This window comes from Phragmites australis, chromosome 14 (assembly GCF_958298935.1).
Source record: "Phragmites australis chromosome 14, lpPhrAust1.1, whole genome shotgun sequence".
Lineage (NCBI taxonomy): Eukaryota > Viridiplantae > Streptophyta > Magnoliopsida > Poales > Poaceae > Phragmites > Phragmites australis.
The window spans coordinates 10,230,999-10,236,866 of NC_084934.1; the positions used below are offsets into that span (position 1 = coordinate 10,230,999).

The 5,868-nt window shown below is 41.6% G+C and overlaps 1 non-coding gene across 1 annotated transcript; it reads left to right on the plus strand.

Annotated features, from left to right (window-relative positions):
- Positions 1–309: 309 nt before the first annotated feature.
- LOC133891843 (small nucleolar RNA R71) lies at positions 310–416 on the plus strand. The gene has a single exon (XR_009904298.1). It is a non-coding gene; the product is annotated as a small nucleolar RNA R71 (small nucleolar RNA).
- Positions 417–5,868: the final 5,452 nt, after the last annotated feature.

Consider the following 5,868-nt stretch of genomic DNA (forward strand, 5'->3'; position numbering starts at 1 on the left):
AGCGAGCTTCAGCCACTTGAACGTCTCCTTCTTGGTGCCTCCCAGCTAGTCCAATCTTCGAGTCAGTGAGTCAATCTTCCCGGATAGAATGTCTATCCCATCTACTTCAAGCACACTCTTGGCCTTGCGTATGGGTGCAGGAGTGGAGCATTCTAACACCCAGCCTTCATTCTCTAGTATCATTATGATGAGCATCTTGTTAACATTGATGCCCTTGCTCAAGAACGAGCCTTCAATAGATGCGTCGAGGTTCTCCAGGAAGAGTGTTGGAGCCCTTTGTAGAATTTTTGTAGAATCTACTATTCTTCATATCAATGATGAGGGCAAGCAGTGATATACTCCTGGAGTCTCTTCCATGCTTCAGTAGCGGTCTTGTTAGTGAGCTGAGCAAAGCTAGTGATCTTGTTGTGCAGCTATTGTGTCTTGCATGGCAGGAAGTACTTGGTGACAAAATCACTAAACACATTATCCCAAGAGTTGGTGGTCATTATTTCTTGAAGTGTGTGGAACCACTAGCGTGCCTTTCCTGTAAGAGAGAAAGGGAAAAGGCATGCGTTGATGTCGTTCCTATTGAGACATTTCATCTTGAACGTGTTGCACACCTCTACAAATTTCTATAGATGGAGATTGGCATCGTCCCTATCGCTGAATTGAAATTGGCCAACCATGTTATTGGTGGCTGACTTGATCTCGAAGTTCTTGGTGACTTCCTTGTACTTGACCATTAGTATCTTGTCCGAGTCTGGTGCTCCATACTTGCTGATGTCCTGCTCAACATGCTCTCCCTTGTGGATTAATGCAGCCTCCTCCTCTTCTTCATCAAGAAGTGTATCAATAGGATTATCAAATACTTGCACAAAGTCATAAGACATTTATCCCCTCTTAGTTCAATGGTTATTTTCCATTTCCCTGCATCAAGAACAACCTTAATCAATTTTAGAAAGGGACATCCATGAATTACATCTTCAACTTTAGAATGGAAAGTATCTAGGAAATAGAAATCTATTGGTATAGAATCACTCGTACTTGTTATATCCTAATTTTCTAATATTCCTAGGGATTATATGATTTCACCATCAACCATGAATAGTTTGTTGCTAGTGGGTGCAAGAATTGTATTTTCAAGAAACAACTTTTGAAAAATTCTACGGGGCATTATGCTTACCTGTTCTCCAATGTCATATAGAACTTGTGGAATCCACTCTCCTTCAATGAAACACTTGTTGTGTGGGCATGGAATATGCTTTCCTTCTTCATGGTTCATCCCGAATGCAAAGATCTTGGCCAGCTTCTTCACCTTGCTGAAATTTGGCTTGTACCCTTGAAAATGCATTTAGTCTCCCTATGTGAGTTTTGATGATTGATGACAAGTGATTAAGGGGCTAATATATTCAATGAATATTTGAATAGGTGAAAGTCCCACTGATGAAAGCATCATGGAGTTGGTGACCTCAAAAATTGAAGAAAGAAGACGATGAATGGCTTTTACATTTATAAAGTACTCTTTTGTTCTTGAATTGAGTATAGAACCGCCGTACTATAAAGAGGGGTGCAACGTAGTAGTTTTGTCATGAACTTAGTGCTCAAAATGATCTACACACAGTTCACAACACGGACACCGAGCCAAATGATTTTTAGTGAAATTAGAAGTTCCGATGTATACTTCGAATGTTCCGATCAAGTCGGATAGTCCAAAATTTGAGAACTCTAGTTTCTCAGGTTGCAATTTTATTTAACATTGGAAGTTCTGATGTTTTCATTTGAAGTTCTAATCAGGGTCGGAACCTCCGGTTTTTACCAACTTAGAGTTATCAGGTTAGAATTAAAAATCCTATATCGGATGTTTTGATATTTGGATTAGATGTTTCAATTTGGGGACCATCCAAATTGTATTCAAATTAATTAAATTGGAGATTCATCTAATAAGATGAGAGCTAGCACATGCCCATCTCTCGACCTGCTATGTGCTAACCCACATCTTAAAGCCATAATCGCAAACGCAAATAATTAAAGAGAATGCAATTCTGGTAGTCCCGGTATGCATTTATGCCAAGATCAGATCACATACCTATACAAGAAACCTCATGACACGAGGATATAATAAAAAGCAAGTAGATTAAATATATTACAAGTTTTTAAAGTTATTACAAGTTCCCCAATTTCAATGTACTACTTGCTGAAATTTAAAAGATGAGAAACAATAACGAGTTCGGTGTCTCCTTATGGCATCAACAAGTGCTAGAATAAACAAAATACATCAAGTCTTTATATCCTAGCATGTTCATGTCACTACACAGTGTAAATGATAACTAAAATAGCAAAAGAAGTGATGCCATATGCCCTAAGGTGCCATCGGAACCCATGAGAGTGTCACGTCCCAAAACGCTAATTACGTGTTTAAGCATGTATAACCATCATAACATTATGTTTATACGTGGTTGTTTGATAATTTGAGTTTTAAATATGTTCAAAATACTTGAAGTTGGCCTAGAGCTCTTTAGGAAGACCCTAAATGCCTTGGAGAGGAGAAAAGAAAGAAGAATGAAAAGAGGGGGAAATTCATAAATTTCAATAAAAGAACCCTTCTCACGGTCTGACCGGGTCTCACCACGGTCAAACCGCCAGGAGACAGCAACGTAGGCTTGCCACATGGGCTTCCCGCGGTCTGACCAACCTTTCCCATGGTCTGACCGATCCTTCCTGCGGTCTGACCACCAGCGCACAGAGACTCCACTTAAGAAAATCGGCCAACTCTCTCACACTCTCACTCTCACTCACTCCTTCACCCACACCAAGAGGGAGGGAGAGACTACCTCGATGTCCACAACAATCGGAGATCGACGGAGGGAACTTCCTCAAGCTCATCCCCTTCATCATCTTCATCGAGGGAGTTCTTGATGCGCTTTTGACTAATCTTCTGAAAGGTAATATGATAAGCCGATTGGTGGAGCTTTGACATTGCTAATCCAAAGGCTCTGAATAGAACAGATCGAGAACCCTCACTACCACGATACCACTACTCTGTGGTTATCAACCGTGCCAAGATGCGGTTGACCTCGCCAAGAAGGTGTTTCCTGCAAGCGAATCGAGAACACAAGCAAGGACAGGTAGATGCAATCAGAATATTGCTAATGACCAATTAAGTACTCGAGTTGGGGTTCAACAAACCGATAAACATTGAAACTGTCTAAAACAGAATAATCTAAGTTAAACCCGAGCCTAAACTATGATGGCTATTGTGTATATATAGGGGGGGACATGAGGAGGTTGACCTAGGGTTGTGCAGCCGTGGAAAGAGGCGTACACAACCTGGACTCCGACTCCGACACGATTACAAGACCCAACTAGGTCCAAAATAGTGGCACACACCTTATTCCATCGACTCTGACTACACCATAAGGAATATTTGGTCTAGCTCATCTCCATTGGAAATGGCTCATTGTAAACTTTCCAGAATGTCCAAGATTGTCAAAAATAGACTTCGTATGAGAGAGTTATGCCTGTTTTTACTAACATGTTGACTTGAGACTCGACCACGACCACGACTAGAGCTCAGCCTTGAGTCCGAGTAGACTTGGCCTTCAAGGGGTGACGTCTGGGTAAGGTTGTATTTCTTCTCCCACATTCCTAAGCAATAAAAAATTATAAGAATTTAGTAGTAATCCATCCAAGGGAGCATGAATAGCAAGGGATGAGTTCACCTGGTGGTCTAATTGTCGTGCATGTGCTCTTGTAATTGGACATTGTATGATTTGAGGATTATTGATGGTATTGATCGTATCCAAAGGAGCCATGGGCTCATCAGTTCCTATACGCGTTCATCCACCTAAAGCCTCTACATTACCCTAGAGCCCGATCTCCAAATTGGAACTTCCCCAAATGAACCCCTCCAATAGAAAGCTTCTATATGCTAAGGTGAGGCATCCCCTACCATTTCCCTGTCATTCCCGAGCTCTAATCGATAACCATGTAGTTTAGATCCAAGTTCAACCTAGCCTGGATCCAATCCATGGAGATTTCCAAGTTTGACTCGGTGAATGTTATCCAAACTACACTAGAAACATCCCCTAGTATCCTAAAGTGTTTTGGTACCCTTAGTAGTTGAAGGCCTCGTTGGAGCCTTTGCCGGCGATCTCACAAAGGTGCTACCGGCAAGGTCTCACATCGGGCCTCTGTTGGTCGGTTTGACTGCAGAACCTCACGGTCTGATCGCCGGCTAGTCCAGTCTAACCACCAGAGGCCAAAACCTTTTGCACGCCGGCGGTCTGACCACTAGCCATTCAAGGCTGTATGTATTTAGGTTACCTTGTCTAGGGTTTTAAACTTTGAAACCCTAATCTTTTGGTGGTCTTTTGCAAATATTTTCAAAACGCAATGCTCTATTAATATTCAAGCATGCATTATATGTACACTTTTCCATCATTTGATTATTTATGCAATGCATCCTTGATTCATTTGAGAGCGTTACACTGGTGGTCCAAGGGAGTGAAGGCGATGCCAAGTTACCTAATTTTTGCGAGTGTTGTGTGGGCATAATCAGGCAACTGCCAGAGCAGCAAGGTAAGCATTTAAGCATATTGCACCCTTTAGTTTCAATTGAATGGAATATAAATTGATAAGTTGTCACTCATGTATGTTTGCATGTTTAGCGATGTTGATATCGTGTTTATATGGGCAAAACCTATATTGATTGCATTACCTCTACCTTGAGTTGTTGATTATCCATATACTTGTACACTTGATAACATGGTTGATGTTAACATACAAATTATTCAAAATGCTTAGCAATGCATAGGTCCTCGGTAGAAGACAAGCAATGGTTCAACCATTGTTCGCGAGCTTATGGCTTACTTACTGTTTACAAACACAATGATAATGATGTGGGTTGTATGAGATGTGAGGATGAAGCGAGATATGGGTGGTGCTAGGGGCATCTTCTGCACCGGAGGAGTTCCTCGGTGTAGTTTGAGAGAGGAGCCCGGGGTGCCATAAACCACTTGCATTGTTTAAGAATCGTATGTTGGTGCAGTTGGCTTTAACACCTTCCATACTAACCACATGTTGATTTACTGGTAAGATAAGCCGAATACCTCTATAACTGTGATCATTTGGTCTTGTGTGAGTGGACGGGCTTATAGAGACACTTGTGGTTGCTCCGGGAGTTAACCTAAGTGGGCTTTGCACTGAGCAATGCCTGATTCAAATGGTTGGAGCAGATTGGGTAAGGTTGATATGAGTACCCCCGTGGGTGGGCTGTGTGGTCACTCAAGCCGTATGGTCCTCGAGTGGTGTGGGTAAAGTTGTACCCTCCTGTGGGATGTAAAAACAATTCGAATTGCCACACTCTAGGTCATGAGTTTGCTTCTGTCCATTTGCATCGATCATAGAGTTTCCGAGTTTAGGGATGTATGATATAGTATGGTATGTTGTGATGGTTGGTTATGATTATTGATTTCATGATATGGTTACACTATTTATGTTCAAGTTGTTGGTTATAGGGTAGAAAGGTACTTTTAGTTAAGTGTAGATGTTCACATATAGGTGTCTAGATTGCTTGCGCATATGAATTTACTTAACCTTATGGCCTACTCTTTGCTAATGACTTAACTGCATAATCATTGGAGTCAGGCTATTATATGTACCAATTATGGATTAAGTCTTGCAAGTACCTTCATACTCACGCTGCTCTTTTAAGTTCTACTAGTGAGAAAGAGCTCGTGTTTGGCTACTTCATGCCCGCCGATGTAGGTGGCGGGAATGAGTAGTGCAAACTACCTATGTGGCGAGGTTTTTGGGTGGAGCCTAAGGGCATATGACTTCACCTAGCATTGTTAGTTCATGGATGCTAATCTTTCGTTGTGTAGTTTC